The sequence below is a fragment of the Mus caroli genome, unplaced genomic scaffold (genome assembly GCF_978045245.1).
Source record: "Mus caroli unplaced genomic scaffold, Mus_caroli_1 scaffold_3, whole genome shotgun sequence".
NCBI lineage: Eukaryota > Metazoa > Chordata > Mammalia > Rodentia > Muridae > Mus > Mus caroli.
The window spans coordinates 54707383-54725726 of NW_028227258.1; the positions used below are offsets into that span (position 1 = coordinate 54707383).

Sequence of the window (18344 nt, forward strand, 5' to 3'; positions counted from 1 at the left end):
GAGTAAACCACCACGCCCTGCATAAAGTTAACCTTTAAAAACATGAACTAGATATAGTTGTTTCTGGGCCCACCCTCTCCTCGGGGCTTCCTGTTGTCATTACAATGGCCCACAGGCTCCACGGGGTCTGGTCGTTTGTCCAGATCTTGGCGCCTCAGTACTCTTTGGCCATAGACTCTATTTATCCATCCTTTCGCTTGCATTTTGCTAGTTGTGAAATATGGAAGACACACCTCACCTCGGGGTTTGTGGCTGATTTCCTCTCAGCCCAGGAAGGTATTCTTCTCATCCAGCCTCTTTTGGATAGGCTCGTTTCTTCATAGCATGAACGAAAGCATGCAAAGCCCTCCCTGGTGACCTGTGAATTTTGCTACTCTTTTTGTTGTTCGTGTTCCCTCTCCTGGGTCACGAGGATGAGAGCTTTAGAAGTGACTTTCCCTATGTATGCCTAGGCATTGGGGACCTATTAGGCACTCAACTAACAGCTGTCCCATGGTTGTATCCCTTCAAAATTCTCTTTCTGATTTTTTTTTCCCTTCCTCATTTCAATGTTGGCCTTAACTACCTTCTCAAAGGCAAGGCCCCAGTTCCTGTCTGCACACTATTTCCCCCCCCCCCCCCCCCCCACGACCCTTTGAAGAACGGCTCCCTTAAATAGATTCCGGACACAGCGGGGAAGGCGGAGCCCAGGGCGGGGGGGCGGGGCCTGCGTGCTGCGTGCGTGCGCGTTCCGGAGGCGCCGCTGCCGCCGCTCCCGAGGCCGCTGCTCCTGCCGCCGCCGTGCAGAGCCCGAGCCCGAGCCGCGGCCGAGAGGAGGGAGGAGGAGGAGGTGGAGGAGGCGCCGGGCCGCTGGGTGAGTACCGGGTGCGAGTGAGGGGCGCGGACTGGCCGCACCTCGGTGGCCTATTCTTAGCCGTCCGCGAGCCCGGGGAGGCGGCCGGGGGCCCGGCGGGCGGGAGGGGCCGCGGCTGGAGGCCGGAGCCAGCCACGCCCGCGGACCGAGGCGGCCCGGCGGGGCCTGCGGGACCGGCCGCGAGGGGCGGGCCGCGAGATGGGACGCGTGTCCGCGCCCGCTCGGCTGTCGTCCCCGTGGACGGAGAGGTGCGGTGCCCTCCGCGCGGCCTTTGCCCCGGCCGCCGAGCGCTGACACCTCTGCGTCCCACTCCGCCGCCAGCCCGGTTCCCGCCCTCCTTGCCCTCTGTATTCTGCCGCTTGCCATGTGTTCGCCTTTGCAGCGTCGCTCTCGACTCTCTGATCTCTGCTGCTACCCCTGAATTTTGTCAGGAAAGAGGCCACGGTGTGATTCCGGTCTTCCGCCCACCGAGGGCGTGTGAGGAGTGTGGGGTGGTGGGATTGTGGCTTGTCTCCTTACTCAGAAAGTTAAGGGCAGTATCTTCTGCTGAGTTGTGTAATTGGCTGTTGTAAGGAGAAGAGCAAGGAAGGACAGTTGTGTCCCCCGCGTCCGCCCCCCTCCCCCCATCTGAGATTTCCTCACAGGATAGAAAACTAGAGTTTAGGGGACCTTTCATGCCTTGGAAAAAGAGCTACCGTTCAGAAACAGTGAGTGTATTGCCGTTGGGAAAGGAAAATCGTTTTGTCGCTGCTTTGAAGGAAGTACTGTGTAAGAAATGAAATAAAAGGGCAGGAGGTTAATGGGCCAAGCGGGACAGGTACCAACCGCTGTTGTCTGCTTCTTGGGTGGCTGAAGATACTGTTTTTATTAGAGTCAAAGTCAGAATTAACCAAGGTAGTTAGCCTTCAGAAGCGGGCGGTTAGAAGAGATGATGCTGGAAACAGGATTTGGAAACTTTCTTTGAGTTTCCTGTCAGCGTGTGTGGGGGTAGATATGCCTGTGAGTACTTTTTTCTTTTGATGTAATTGATTTCTGTAACACTTTGGTGTTACAGAAAGTAAGTACTAGATTAGGTCCCAGACTCTTTGCTGTCTTTATGCTCTTCTGTAACACTTTGTTTCAAAATTAAATGTACATTTTCGGATATTCTTTCTTAGTGTGGTGTTTCAGTGACTCTAGTTTAGTTCCTTGCTACTTCAGATTCTGTTATGATTGTGTTCGTTAGCAAGGATTATACCTATTCCAGCATTTGTCGAATGAGTTGAGTGGTCTGTTTACACATCTCTTATCTTTTTGAGAGAAATCTTTATGTTAAATGTTACATTCCACTTCCATTATAAAAAATGTCATTCTTAACCATTTCTAGAATATAGTGATGTATATGAACTCTTCCTTTGCCCAGGAAAACCAAAACAGACATTTATCCACAGAATTGTGTATTCAGCTTCTGGTCTCCTCTAAAGCCACCCATAGACACCGATCTTAAAAGTGAACTGAGATCCCGATATTATTCAGTTTCATATTAAAACTTTGCAAAAGTGCACACTTTTTGTGGCCTCGGGTGTGATCTTGCTTTCACCTTATAAATTCTGAGGATTTTGGAACAAGGTTTAAAATTGATTACAGTTTTATGAGGAAAAGTTCTCAGGAACCTCTCCTCCCCCCCCCCCCCCCCCAATCTCCTGTGGCTCAGTGGTGTAACTGAGGAAGACCTTGAACTACTAACTCTCTTGCCTCTACCTTCAGAGTGCTTGGATCAGTATAGACTTCCCTGCCTGGTTTATGTAGTGTTGGGTTGAAACCCAGCTTCATGCAGGGAACTTTTAGCAGTCATTTTGTTTGTAGTATTGAGGAGCTAATCCAGAGCCTCAAGCATGGTTGGCAAGCACTTTGCCCCTGAGCTATAGCCCCAGCTCTAACCAGTAGCCATTTTTAACCAATACTCCCTAGTATATTTTGACCCCCTAAACTCATAATCATGACTAATCAGGCTTTTATTTGTATAATCTATGTTTTAGTAATATGAGCATTTGAAAATCAAAAAAAAATTTTTTCCCTCTTCCAAGCTTGTTCATATGTGTGGTCTTCTTGTAGTCTGTTGTGAAAATATGCAACATTCAGGGAGTACTTAATTGAATGTCTGCTGTGTGGATAAGGAGTTCTTGCTGTCATCCCTTCAGAAGGAGGAACAAGACCATAGCCAAGTAAATGTAGTGTCAGGTGTTAGAGCTGTGTGGAAGGGTGAGGACTGGTGAGGGGCTAGAGAACACTGTCAGGGAAGACCTGAAGGAAGTGAGGAGGGATGTGTGCTTCCTCGGATGCAAAAAGATGACAGGAAGAGCCTGCTAGGGCAAAGACCCTCCAGTGTATGTGACCCTTTGAGAACAGCTAGGAGGGCAGTGCGGTGTAAGAACAGTAAGCAGGGAGAGAAGAGGGCTTGAGATTAGAGAAGTAACGGGGCCTCTTACACTCAGTAATGGGATGTTTGGATTTTACATTGAATGAGATGGGGGAGCCCTTAGAGTAGAAGAGAGACCTTATCAGACCTAAGTTTATGAACATCCTTCTGACTTGTGTGGAAGTCAACTCAGGAAAGAGTAGGATCTAGGAATTTTTTTTTTTTTCTTTTCTTTTTTAATGTTCTGGGGATTGAACCCAAGTCCTTGAACTTGCTAGGCAAATGCCTAGTAGCCAAGTTACATCCTGCCCTATGTCTTCCTTTTTAACCTTTCAACCATGCTAAAATTGTCCATCTTCTTTCTGTTGGGCATGTAGGTATCTTCTCCTCCCCATAAAATAACAATGATGGTTCACAGTAGTCTAGACAACATTTTTTTCTTTTGGGATATTTCTTTGTGATTTATTTCTAAAAGGATCAGTATGTGAATAGACATATAGTTAGTTGGCCATCTAGTTTTAACAGCCGTGTTTTCTGAGTACAAGTTTCATGGCAATTTAGTTTTCATTGGGTGTTATTACCACAGACGATTGTTTTTTAGACAGGTTGAATTTAGCTCATCTTTGCTTTTCACAGAGTGCTAATTATTGGGAATATAGGGATGAATTAGAGGGCCTTTGCTCTTAGGGAACTTTTACATTCTTCTGTGTTTTATAATCTAATAGTGAAGTAACTGAGTCTTGACAGTGTTTTCTGTTACTGTGAACTTTGTGGGTACTTGATGGTCTTATTTAAAATAAGCTTCTAGTTGTTCATTCTGGCAGTTACTTCTTCTATAAGGAGTTTTTATTGTCCTCTGTAATTTGTTTATGTTTTGTATGATGTTTTTAGAATCTTATATGTTTGACAATAAATTTCATCAAGTAGTCCTTAGTTAAGAGCAGTTGAATTTTAAATTGTTGTAGTGCCTGTTATTTTGAAAATAGACTCCTGTTGTGTTATGTAAGGTCAGCTTTGAATCTTTGACATTTTATTTAGTTTTAAGAGGAGAATGATACCAGTTTATTTTTATAGAAAATTACACCACCAAGGCTTTGTTTCAGCATTTCTGGTTCTGGAATCTAGATGGCTTGATTTGATCTGAGCCAAAACTGTGCCATCTGTAAAGGGAGGGAGAACAGCTGAGTTCCCAGAAAGCACCTAGCACTGTGTAGCATGTACTAGAGGTTTCAGGGAGTGGCCGCAGAGCTCAGTGTACAAGGGTCTTGGCATCAGACAGCTCTCATTTCAGATGGTCAATAGCAATAACTTGTACAAAGCATTTATCTTACTATTCTGAAATGTTCTTTTTCAAATTAAGTTAATCACTTGTGAAAAGTTACAGCATATTCAAGTATTTTATGTTCATTTCAATGTTGTAGTGAAAACACTGCATTACTTAATATAGTTTTTATGTAGTAAATACTAGCATTAAATAGAAATATTTAAGCTTTTATATGTTAATGAGAGGAAGTCAAAGCATCCTTTGTGTATGCCTGTGTGTGTAGATATCACAAGTAGTAATTTTTATGTGCCTTTTAGAATTTCATATACTTAATTTACATTTTGAGTCTTTTGTAGTAGCAGTTATGGTTACACAGTGAGGGGTTTTGGCCTTCCTTCCCTGGGCACACAGTTTTGAGATGACTGGTTAATTTGTTTCAAAGTTAAATGATCCTAATGAGTATTAAACATATAAGGTTAGCTTTATTCATTATTATGTTCTGATCAGCCAAGCAGTTCAGCAAAGAACTGTGCCGTGCTCTCATTTCTTCTTGAAAGTAGGCCTTTCAGAGTGAGGGGTCCGATGTGCGCTCACACATGCACCAATATAAAAAGGGAAGTTGTGTGATTACTAACGTAAAACTAAAATAAGAAATGGTGTACTTTCATAAGAGGAATAAAAATAGTGCTTTTAGTATTATTTTCAGAAGTACCTGATGTACACCTGGGAAATTAGCTGTTTTATGAAATAAACTTTAGTTATTATACAAGTGAGTGACTTTTTAAAAGAATACTTAACTTACTTAGAGCATATCAATTTTCTGTAGATAAATCTGAAAGAATCTTTTTGTAAGTCACTCTAATTTTTGCCAGTTTTTTTTTTAAGCTTATTTAGTTCATATTGATAGGATGAACCAAACTTAAAATAAAGCATGTAAATCATATGTTTGATCTAAGGACATAATACAGTTTAGTCCTATTCCCTAAGAATATTAAAGTACAAATAACTGATAAAACCACTTTTGAATTAATTAACAACTTAAAGGGCCTCACTTTGAACTCAAAGGTTTATTATCAAGTGTGCTACTTATTATGGCCATCACATTTTTTATGTATATGTGTATTTTGCCTCCATATACACATGTATGCCTGGTTTCCAAGGAGGCCAGAAGAACACATCTGATCCGCAGGGCTGGAGTTGTAGCTGGTTGTGATCCACCATGTGGGTGCTAGGCATGGACCTGGGTCCTCTGGAGGAGTGGTCAGTCTTCTTAACCACTAAGCCCCTTAGTCCTGTTTTTATTTTCAGTGCTGGTTTATAACGACTTACTGTGCAAGTGAAAATATTTTTGCTCAGGATAAGATTGTGGTTTAGCTTTTAGAGGTGAAACTACAGAGGTACAAAGAATTAGGTGCTACTGTTGGACAGAGCCCTGATGGTGTTGATGCTGCCACAAGTGAATAGTAGGGGGTCTCTTAATGTAGACTGCCAGACATGTTGACTACAGAGCACATTCAGTCACTGTATTTTCAGTGATATTTTTAAATTCACTTATAAATACAATCATTTTGTTCCAGATAGATTGATGATCTAATGCAACATTAAGACAGCGAGTTCTATGTTAAGTCTTGCAGTGGTTGACATTTAGCACTAATTTTAGAATTTGATGTAGTTTATAATCTGCACAAATCTATTGGATGTGTTTGAAACTGTCCTTTCCGTTCACATGTAAAAGTATTGTATACTTTCATTAACCATTGATATTCATGTATACATTGACAACCATGTATACATTACATTCATGACCCATTGGTTCACTAACATTGAACCAATGTCTTAAGTATAAATTTATTTTATTTTATTTAACTTTATGTGTGTATGGGTGTTTTGCCTGTGTGTATTTCTGTGTACCAGATGAGTGTCTGGTTGAATAAGCCAGAAGAGGGTGTCACATCCCCTGGAACTAGAGTTATGATGGTCAGTGGCCGTTGCATGGGTGCTGGGAGCTGAACTCTAGTTCTCTGGAAGGGTACTAAGGATTCTTAAACTTTGAACACCTCTCCAGCCCCTTAAAGGTTTTTTACTACGCATATTTATGATCTCTGTTTTTATTATATGCATGCCATGATGCACGTGTGGATGTCAGAGGACAGCTTGTAGGAGTTGGATCTCTCCTTCCACCATGCACTTCTCAAGGATCAAAGTCCCAGCTGAGAAGGTTGGATGAGTCAAAATTAAACTCTTTGTTGGACACATGTAAATGTGTAGTATTTCATGTTTTCTTTTTCTTCTTTCTTTTTTTTTTAAACCAGTACTACTTTTTAGTACTTGACTGTCTGTTCATAAATATAGCAGCTTCATAAATACTATCTCTTAGTTGTCAAAAATGTAGTAAAATAAAAATTATAGATTGTGATGTAGCTCTACACACACACACACACACACACACACACACATACTGGAGTTGTTTCCTTGTTAAGCAATTGGTTTTAATTTTATGGGTTTTTTTTTTTTTTTTTTTGGCTTTTCGAGACAGGGTTTCTCTGTGTAGTCGTGGCTGTCCTGGAACTCACTCTGTAGCCCAGGCTGGCCTCGAACTCAGAAATCCGCCTGCCTCTGCCTCCCGAGTGCTGGGATTAAAGGCGTGCGCCACCACGCCCGGCCTTAATTTTATGTTTAATGTCAAGGTTTGGCTTTTTTTTGTAGAACAGATTTTTAATATTTTTCCCACATAAATTAAAATAATCTTGTGTCACTAAAATACCTAGTTAGGATGGATGGATATGCAGATACACCAAATACACATATCAGGTTGTATTCTTAGTGAACTCTAGGAACTTGCCAGGTTTATTTTCAAATTTCTTCCTTCTCAGACCTAACTGACATACTTATAAGAAATAATAGTATATTTAGTTTGCAAAATGAGGATAGATATTCTGGTTTTCCTATTTTGCATGTGTGAGTTTGGATTAATTTGACATTCACTTTCATCAGTCATACATAGAAAATCTGCTTAAAGTCCATTAAATGATAGGCCTTGTGTAGCATCATAAATACTATTGAGTTTCACATAACATCCTTTATACAATCTAAAAGTAACCGTGGGCATAATAGAACCTGGCAACAAAACAAGACTGATGGGATTTTTGTCCTGAGAAACTGTAGTTCCTATTCCAACTAATCTGACACGCCCCCTCTCACCTTCCCCAGAGAGAGAGATTACACGTGGCAAGTTTTGAAAAGAATATAAGGGTAAAGAAGAAATCTACCATTTTTGATGGTCCCATTACACAGAGCAAACCACAGCAGGCTTTCAGTATGGATTTTTCCAGTTTTTCCTTTGTGTGTACAGACTTTTCTTTTTATAAAAGTTAGATTTGTGTCTTATACTATTTAGTTATTACTTTTCCTGTCTGTATGGACTGTTGGTCCTTTGGTTTAGAGCTTTAAGGTTGACTATTTATCATACTACTATTTTAAACAATGGAGAGACACTTTTGTACATTTATCATTGATTACATTTGTTTTTGTCTTTTCCTTCCTCCCTTTGCTTTAGGCTAGATTCCCAGAAATAGGATCTCAGGCTCAAAGGGTAGTTGCCCTGTATAAGTGTCTTGCTGCACCCTCGGTGGCATTGAGCAGGTTAGTTTTTACAGTTTTTGCCAGTGGGGTCAATCCATGCTAGAGACTTCATGGTAGTACCTCAGACTTCATATTATTAAGAATGTGGGACACTAAGAGTGGAAATTTTCAGTTCTTTTGAAAAAGTTGAAGTGAATTTCTTTTAAAATATTTTAGATGAAAGTGATCTGTTATAAAATAGACAGTGGCGTTGCAATCTGAGCATTGTGCATTTTATTCATTTTGTTTTTTTTTTTTTTGTTTTTTGTTTCTAAAATGATGAATATGAGAAAGTTTATTTTCTTGCAAAAAGGTGAAGGGGGTGGAGAGGGATGGTAGGAGGGAGAGACAGACATATTGTTCTGACTTAATAAACATTGTTTACTAGTGGCTCTGGAGTTAGGCAAGCCTAGTCCAGAACCTTGCTTCATCACTTATGAAGTCCATGTTATTAACTTGATGATTTGGTATTTCTAAACCTTAGTTTCTTATTTTTAAAGGATCATAACAATAGTACTACCTACATCATAAGTTTGTTGAAAAGGTTTGAAATAATTTGTAAGGCTGCTTGACTTATAATAGGCATTTAATAAAAAACAGCTAATTTGTTAATTATTTTGGCCAGTTTCAGAAGGGGGAGATACCTCACTTTTGTGACCTTGTTTACATGAACTAACAGAAACACAAATGAACTGTCGTATATAGTACTTAGGAGAGAGAGAGTGGTAGACTCTGTTTGTGTCAGGAATGGCATTTGAAAAGTCAGAAAGTTCAAAAGATGAAGAATGGGATATTGATTTAACAGAGGTATGCTCTGCAGAGATGTTTAGTTAATTGCACTGGCTGCTTTTGGAGAGGACCCGGGTTTGGTCCCCAACACCCACAATGCTTGTAATTCTAGTTCCAAGGCACCCAGTACCTTGTTCTGATCTCTGTGAATACTGCAGGCATATATGTGGGCAAAATACTCATATGCATAAAAATATCTTCCCTGGGTATAGTGGTTCATGCCTTTAATTAAGCCCAGCACATGGGAGGCAGAGGCAGGCAGATCTCTATGAATTTAAGACCAGCTTGGTCTAAATAGCTAGCCAAATAGTAATATTTTTGTTTTTCTAAAAAAATGTATAACTTGTGCAGAAATCTAATTTTCTCTAGTGTTGTGAAGTGATTAATTTAATTAGTTAATAGAGAATTCTTAGTTTTATACGTTGTAGTCTGGAAATATTGTAAAACTGTTCGTAGTAAGGTGAAATTCTTTTTCATGGGTTAAATTTTTTTATTATTTTATTTTATATGTATGGGTGTTTTATCTTTGTGTATGTCTGTGTCAGAGAGAATTAGATCCTTTAGAACTGGAGTATGTATAGCTTTAAGCTGCCATGTGGGTGCTGGGACTTGAACTCACATCCCATCTTAACTGCTGAAACATCTCTCAACTCAGCCCACTCCATTTTTTACATTCGGTGTAAATGGTCCTAGACCTGGGAAGCATCAGTGAAGCGAGCAGAGGAGGTACACTACTACGGCAGCCTGGAAGTCAAGGCAGTGAGATGGAGAGCAGCTCCCGCACGGGACGCTGACCTTCAGAGGAAGCATGTAAGCATTCCCAGTCTTGCTGTTGCAAGTTTTCTCTTGGTCTGTTTTTAAATGAGCTTTCAGACCCAGTTTTAGTCATTCTAGTACCCGACTCTAGTACTTTCCACTTGGCTGAAAAACCAGTATGCAAAGTTGATCTGATTTTTGATATCAATCTGAAAATAATTCATATGAACTCTGAGTTAGGTGCTCAGTATTATACAGTTGAAAACCAAACAACTCTCTTTTAGTTTTAAGATGTTTATATTTTGCCAGACATGGTGGCACATGCCTTTAATCCCAGCACTTGAGAGGCAGAGGCAGGTGAATTTCTGAGTTCCAGGACAGCCTGGTCTACAGAGTGAGTTCCAGGACAGCCAGAGCTGCATAGAGAACCGTGTTGCGAAACAAAACAAAACAAAACAAAACAAAACAAAAAGTTTATATTTTTAAACCAGTTCTCATTTCTTTCTAAATGTTTTTTTTTTTCCTCCAAATAATGTCTAAATTCAGAAATGAAATCTTTAAGATGCTAGGAATTAAAATCCTGGCCTGCATGTGGCCAGGCAAGTACTTTACCACTAAGCTCCAGATTTAGTCCCTTGTTAAGGTTTGTTCAGCTACCATTTTAGGGTATATTATTAAAATTACTCAATTAAAACCTTTTTTGTTTTAGTTTTAAGAGGTAGGGTCGTAATATGTTGCCTAAGCTACCCCCAAATTCCTGGACTCAGGTGAGTCTACTGCACTGTGCCAGTCTCAGCAGCTGGTTTGGCTTATTCGTCCATTTTTACATGAGGTGACTTAAAGTGTGTGAGACTCTAACCTTTATGCCACAGTTTTGAAGCCAGTGAGGCTGGTAGGGAACAAATCACATAGGACTGTGGAATGGTTTGGATTCTGTGATAAATAGAAAGGGAAGGCACACTGCTCATCACTTCCTGTGTGGATAGGTATATGGAACACTTGGGTCTGAGGACAGTGTTACTAAGAATACTAGCTAAAAACAAATCTGCAGGGTAAACAGCAGTTTCTTGTCTGTTAATCTCCACCCCCCATCTCTCTTACTGTGGTGTGTGTGTGTGTGTGTGTTTACGAATTATGGGCACTGGCATAAACCATGGCTCCTGTGTGGAGGTGGAGATTAGAGGACTACCTTTGGTGTTAGGCCTTACTTTCCACCTTGTTTTGAGATGGAGTTCTCTTGTTTGCTATGTATGTCAAGATAGCTGGCCTGTCCTTTGAGTTTGAGTTCTCCTCTCTCCTCCATAGGTGTCCTGGGATTGATTACAGAGACACCTTTCCCAGTCCAGCTTTATGTGGGTTTTTGAGGTTTAACATAGGTCCTCTCACCTGCCCAACTGAGCCCTCCCCCCATATCACTTTTTAAAAACAAATTTTTAAATACAGCATTACTGTTTTCTCCAGGAATCTACAGAATCAGAATAAATTACTTTTAGTATTGCAAAAAGCCTAATAAAATTGTATAATTTTGGTATGGTAGTGCACACCTTTAATTTCAGCCCTTGGGAGGCCAATTCAGGAGGATCTGAATTTAGAGTCATCCTACTCTACACATTGAGTTCTATGCCAGCCAGGGCTACCTAGCTACACAGCAGAAATCCTGTCTAAAATGAAAGAACTCCCCCTGCCAGTGTGTGTGTGTGTGTGTGTGTGTGTGTGTGTGTCAATAGAAGTATGTACACAAACTATTGCCTATCTTTGTTTTTTAACTGGTAACATGTAGACTCAACTCTTTGGGCCTGGTTTCTATCACTCATTAACTTATAGTTAATGTCAGAATGTTTGCCTAGTATGTAAGAGCGTAATGGGTTTTATTCCTCAGTCTGTGGAATTTTGTTTTGTTTTGTTTATGGTGGGGAGAATGTAGCATTGAATTACATTAGGTTTTTTTTTGTTTTTTGTTTTTTTTTTTTTTTTTTTTTTGGTTTTTTGAGTCAGGGTTTCTCTGTATAGCCCTGGCTGTCCTGGAACTCACTTTGTAGACTAGGCTGGCCTCCAACTCAGAAATCTGCCTGCCTCTGCCTCCCCAGTGCTGGGATTAAAGGTGTGGGCCACCACGCCCGGCTTACATTAGTTTTTAAGTCTAAAAATTTGAGAATTCTGATTAGCCTTTACTTAATCTGACTAGCAAAGTACCAATGTACTTGGTACAGAAAGCTCTTTAAGAACATGGAATCCATAGAGACTATGTATTTTCATAGGAAGGTTAGAAACCACTGATAAATTTTGTAATCTCCTTGGGAACTTAAAGAAAGGAACTAATATTTCTTCGCTGGTAGAAGTCTTATTCCACTTAAACTGCATAGGAAGTCTCTGAAGTGGATACTGGTTGTCTTAGCTTGCTAGTGTTAAGGTACAGTAGCAGACATTATCACAGTTTGGGGAGAAAAGGGTTTACTTCATCTTACAACTCTGAGCTCACACTCCCTCACAGAAGGAAGTCAAGGCAGGAACCTGCAGACAGGAACTGAAACAGGAACTCAGAGGAGCATGGCTTGCTTAGCCTGCTTTCTTATACAACTCAGGGCCACCTGCCCAAGGGTGACATCTGCCCACCTACATCAGTCATTAATCAAGAAAAAACATTACAGACTTACCTACAGGCAGTTTGAATGGAGGTATTGTTCTCAATTAATGCTCTTCTTCCTAGATAACTTTAGCTTGTAACTTTAGCTTGACAAAATAACAACAAACCACCCTCAATGGGGGCATTTAATATCACTATCACAGTATAAAACATTCTAGTTTTTGAAAGCATACAATCTGAAAGAATTTACATTAAAAGTTTAGTCTCTTTTATATATCATTTCTTTAAAGTTCTAAACCTCTCTAAAACATCCAGTGCTTCTCTAAAATATCCACTTTTTCTCAGATTTCTAAGTCTGTCAAGATTTCTGTCTCTAAAATTCTGAAGTCTTATCATCTTTGGGCTCTTGTAAAATCAAAAATGGGTTGCATATTTCTCTATGGGGGAAGAACCAGGGCACTGTCGCAATCAAATCAAGTGGTACTAAACTTCTACAGTGTAAAGAGTTCAGTAGTTTGACTTCTGGAACCTACTTTTGATCCTCTGGGCTTCAAAGGGCCTGGATCACTTCTCTGGTTCCATTTTCTGCAGCACACATAGCTTGTTTCCTAGGATCACGGCCAGGTCCACTCCAAGACCACTGCTGTCTTTGGTAGTGATGACAGGGTACTGGGATCTCCCTTGTAACTGGGCTGCACTTTCATTAATAGCCTCTCCTGGGATTTCTTCAGTACTCTAAGCCAGCTTCATGGTACCAAGCCTCAACTTCTTTCTATGGGACTCTCTTCAATTAGAGGCTTCTACTGCAACTGAGGGTTCACCTTCACAAGGGGCCTTTTTCATAGTGCCATGCTTCAGCAGTTCTCCATAACCCCTTGATGCCTTCAAAACTTTCTCAGCTTCAGCTAAAAGACAACCCAGAAAGCAAAGGTTTTTACTTGTGGTGTTGGTCTCTTTTAATCACAGTTCCAGCTGACCAGAGACTACAGATTTTTTTGTTTGTTTTTGATCTCTCTCTCTCTCTCTCTCTCTCTCTCTCTATATATATATATATATATATATATATATATATATATTCCCCCCCCCCCCCAAGACAGGATTTCTTTGTGTAGCCCTGGCTGTCATGGAACTAGCTCTGTAGACCAGGCTGACCTCAAACTCACAGAGATCCACCTGCCTCTGCCTGGCAAAGGTGCACACTACCACCACCTTTAAAAAGACTACAGATTCTTTTTCTTAATTTACATTACTACAGATTCTTTTTTTTATTTACATTCTAAATTTTGTCCCCCCTCTCAGCCCCCTTTGCAGAGTTCTTCCTCCTATTCCTCTCACCTCTGAGAGCCCCCCTCTAAACCTTCCCCCTCCCTAAGGCATCAAGTCTCTACAGGATTAGGCACATCCTCTCCCACTGAGGCCAGAAGAGGCAGTTCTCTGCTATATATGAGGGGGTCAGGGGGTGGGGGGATGTGGAGTTGGTTCAGACCATCCCAGGTGTTCAGGTTAGTTGACACTGTTGGTTTTCCTGTGGGGTTGCCATTCCTTTCAGTTCCTTCAGTCTTTCCCCTAACTTCCATAGGGGTCCCCAGACCTCAGTCCAATGCAGTATCTACATCTGTCTCAGTCACCTGCTAGTAGAGCCTCTCAGAGGACAGCCATGCTAAGCTCCTGTCTGCAAGTCCAGTATATCATCAGTAATAGTGTCAGGGTGTGGTGCTTACCCATGGGATGGATCCCAAGTTGGACCTGTCACTGGTCAGCCATTTGTTTACTCTTTGCTCCACTTTTGTCCCTGCATTTCTTTTAGGAACAGATTTGGGTCAGAAAATTTGAAGGTGGGTTGGTGACCTCATCCCTCCACAGGTGGCCCTGTCTAATTACTGGAAGTGGTCTCTTGAGGTTCCATATCCCCACTGTTAGGCATTTTGGCTAAGTATCCAAAATATATAAAGAACTCAAGAAGTTAGACTCAAAAAGCCAAATAACCCAATTAAAAAATGGGGTACAGAGCTAAACAGAGAATTCTCAACAGAGAAATCTTGAATGGCTGAGAAATACTTAAAGAATTGTTCAACATCCTTAGACATCAGGGAAATGTAAATCAAAATGACCCTGAGATTCCACTTTATACCAATCAGAATGGTTAAGAGCACTGACTGCTTTCCCAGAGGTCCTGAATTCAATTCCCAGCAGCCACATGGTGGCTCACAACCATCTGTAACGGGATCTGATGCCCTCTTTTGGTGTGACAGTGCACTCACAAATATAAAATACATAAATGTAAAAACAAAAAACTCAAGTGACAGCACATGCTGGGGAGGATGTGGAGAAAGGGGAACAAACACTCCTCCATAGCGGGTCGAATTGCAAGCTGGTATAACCACTGTTGTATCAGCCACTGTTCTATCAGTGGTTCCTGGAAGTTCCTCAAGAAATAGTTTCTACCTGAACACCCAGCTATACTGCTCCTGGTCAAATACCCAAAAGATGATACACCATACCACAAGGACGTGCTACACTATGTTCATAGCAGCCTTATTCGTAATGGCCAGAAACTGGAAGCAACCCAGATGTCCCTCAACTAAAGAATGGATACAGAAAATGTGATTCATTTACACAGTGAAGTACTATTCAGCTTTTAAAAACAAGGACATCATGAATTTTGCAGGATGGATGGGACTAGAAAATATCATCCTGAGTGAGTTAACCCAGACCCAAAATGACATGCATGGTGTGTACTCACTGATAAGTGGATATTAGCCAAAAAGTACAGAATACCCAGGATACACCTCACAGACCCTAAGAAGTTAAAAAAGAAGAAAAGCCCAAGTGAGGATGCTTCAGTCCCACTTAGGTTCTTAACATAAAATACCATATAAATGCCTCCAGTAGCATCTTTCTTCCCTTTGAAATGTCAAGTCAGGCCTCCATCATCTGCTTTGCTTTTAGCATTATCCTCCAGATAAACAGCTTACCAAGTTTTGAACACTCAATGACTTTTCTAACCCAAAGTTCTGAATTCTTTCTGCAGTCCTCCCCAAAATACATGGTTATATCTACCACAGCAGTACTCAGTGATCTGATAGCAATTTCTGTCTTAGCTTTGTATTACTGTGAGAGAGCCCATGACCAAAAGTGATTTGGAGAGGAAAGTGTTCATTTCAGCTTACAGCTCAGCTCACATTCCATCACTGAGAGAAGTCAGGGTAGGAACCTGAAGCCAGAACTGAAGCCACTGAGGAACACTGCTTACTGAATTGCTCCTCCTGGATGGCACAGCCCCCACTGTTGGCTGGAACCACGCATATCCGTCATCCGCATATCCGTCATCAATCAAGAAAATGTTCTACAGAATTGCCTATAGGGAGTCTGGATGGAGGTATGTTCTCTGTTGAGTTTTCTCTTTACAGATAACTCTAGCTTGTGTCAAGTTGAAAAAACAACAACAAAAACAAAATAAAACAACCAACCAGGGCATTTTTAATCTTAGGTTCTTATAAGGGATTAAAATAAAGGTAATTGTGTGCTTTATGAAAACACACAGCTCTAATTATTATTATGCTGATACAAAGCTTCCCAAAAGATGAGTAGCATAAGGCAAAAAAACCAGATGCTCAGTAATTGTATATGCCCTGCTTAAAAACATGAATGAAGGACTTAGTAACAAGGAACTATCTCTGTACCAGTAATCTGTTCTTTAGTAAAATTACACCGTTTTCCTCTTAGGTCTAGACAGTCTAGAAAGTTTCTTCAGAAATGACTGCTAAGTCAGGCTGGAGAGGTGGCTCAGCTATTAAAAGCATTGCTGCTCTTCTAGAAGGCCTGGTTCCATTCCCAGCATGTACATGGTGCCTCTCAACCATCTGTTATTTCAGTTTCAGGGGCTCTGATGCCCCTTCTGACTTTTGTGGGAACTGCATGCATGTGGTGCATGTATCTACAGGTAGACAAAACACTCATGCATATTATAAATAAATATATGAAAAAAGAAAAAAGTTGCTTCAGCTTTTTTTGTTATCCCCTTCTTCAGTGAGAGTTAAAGTACTTACAATTAAATGCTCATCAAAACTCCTGAGGGCAGTGAAAAATCAGATAGTTTCTTTTTTTTTTTTTTTTAATTTATTCTTCTCTCATACATTTCTACTGAAGTTTCCCCTTCTTCTTCTCCCAATCATCACCTCCCACCTACCTTGAGATCCATTGATCATTCAGAAAAGAGCAGGCCTCCCAGGGAAACCAACCCAACACTGCATAACAAATTTAAGTTTACCATTATTTTCAATCTTTAAGGAATGGATGCCCACCTAGAAATTAAAGTAAGTTGATAGAGGGAAGTTGGAGACATGGAGGAATGATGATAGAGGGTTTACTGCAGGAGAATACTTGGTATGTGAGAGAGTTGTTTTTCTACATGTAGGTAAATCATTTATTTTCACAGAGCAGAAATGAAAATGATGAAATGTGGGCCATGAGGAGGTAGGTTAATGTTGAAGGAGGTGCGTGCCCTGTATGGGCTGCTGTAGCTCACTGAGACCTTCAGAGAGATGATGATGCGTTTGCCATCGTTCAGTGCTCAGTGTCTTGGGGGTGTGCCATCTCTCTAGGAGTACAGTAAGCCCAGACAGAATGAGAAAGTTTGTTTTGGAAAGAAAAAAAAATTTTTAATTATTTATTTATTTATTTTGCCAGAGACTAACATAATTTGACAGGCTTTTTAAAAAGATAACTTTATATAATAGTTTGATTTTTTTTAATAGTGTCAATATTTTTCTGCTAACCTAATGTTTAATGGATTAAAAAAAAAGATTTATTCATTTGTTTATTTCATGTATGTGAATACATTGTCACTACCTTCAGACAGACCAGAAGAGGGCATCAGATCCCATTACAGATGGTTGTGAGCCACCATGTGGTTGCTGGGAATTGAACTCAGGACCTCAGGAAGAGCAGTCAGTGCTCTTAACTGTTGAGCTATCTCTCCAGCTGTTTAATGGATGCTAGTGAAGTAATTTGTGAGTTTATTTCTAATCTGCTTTTTAGATCCTAGTCTTTGCAGTAAAAAACATCTTCCTAGACATGTGTGGTGGCACATGCCTAATCCCAGCAATTTTGCATGTGATGGCTGTAGATGGATTTCTGTGAGTTGGGAGACCAGTCTAGTCTACAGAGAATGCCAGGTACACAGGACACAGGTCTGTCTCAGAAAACAAAACAAAACAAAACAAAATTAAAAAAACTTTGCTTTTGTTTGTAATTCTTTTTAAAAACCCAACTTTGCTAGTGTAGGCTAATTTATTCTAAGTTTTTTCACTTTACTCCCATGGTTTAATAACGGTATATAGCTTTTTGGTATGAAGTTTTCATTCTTCAGAAAGTATTTCACATGTAAATTCAAGTATTATTTTCTATATAGCTGTATATCTGAATTTTAATGATACAACTTTCATAAATTTAATTAATGTAAGAATGTCACTAATTTATGGAAACTTTTGGGAAGAGATCTTCAGATTTGTTTTTATGTCTGTGTTGGATGTATGCTGTTTCTTTTGTGTTCCTATGATAAGAAGTCTGGAACTTTACAAGCTCAGAATTGCTCAATGCTGAGGAACAAATCCTCTCACACTTCTGTCTGCAGGCAGGCACGGTGGTACTGTGCTAAGTCCTCCTCTCAGATTATTCTTTTCAAACATTCCTGTGCCTTTTGATACTTAGTTCCAAACCTTAGGACAGACTTCAGTAGTAAAACATGCCTTGACTTTTAAGTAAATGTTTAATAACCTCTGACTAGTCTTTTTAGTCAAATGTTACACTTTTTATACAGACTATCAGCATTATAATTCAGTAGCATTGTACCTCCAGCCTGCATTTAGAGCAGTGGATAAGTACAGTTTTAGAAGCTGTGTTGTCCCATTGTTCCCATTGTGCTTTAGACTTGGGCTGCTGTCACCAATAGAACAAGCTTGAGCTCCTGTCACCACTCAGTACCATCTGCTTGTGTGTGTATGTAAGGAATAGGAGGCCTTAGATAATGGCTACAAAGAGTCATTGCTGCTTTATTGTCTTCTTAGCTGGCTCTGTT

General features: G+C 40.4%; 1 protein-coding gene across 1 annotated transcript in view; it reads left to right on the forward strand.

The window, feature by feature from the left end:
• Window positions 1-715: 715 nt before the first annotated feature.
• Rap1a (RAP1A, member of RAS oncogene family) overlaps window positions 716-18344 on the forward strand; it is an 83361-nt gene continuing 65732 nt past the window's right edge. The window contains exon 1 of the mRNA XM_021157561.3: window positions 716-853. The gene's annotated coding sequence lies outside the window, so the exon portion shown is untranslated. The remainder of the gene's footprint in view (window positions 854-18344) is intronic.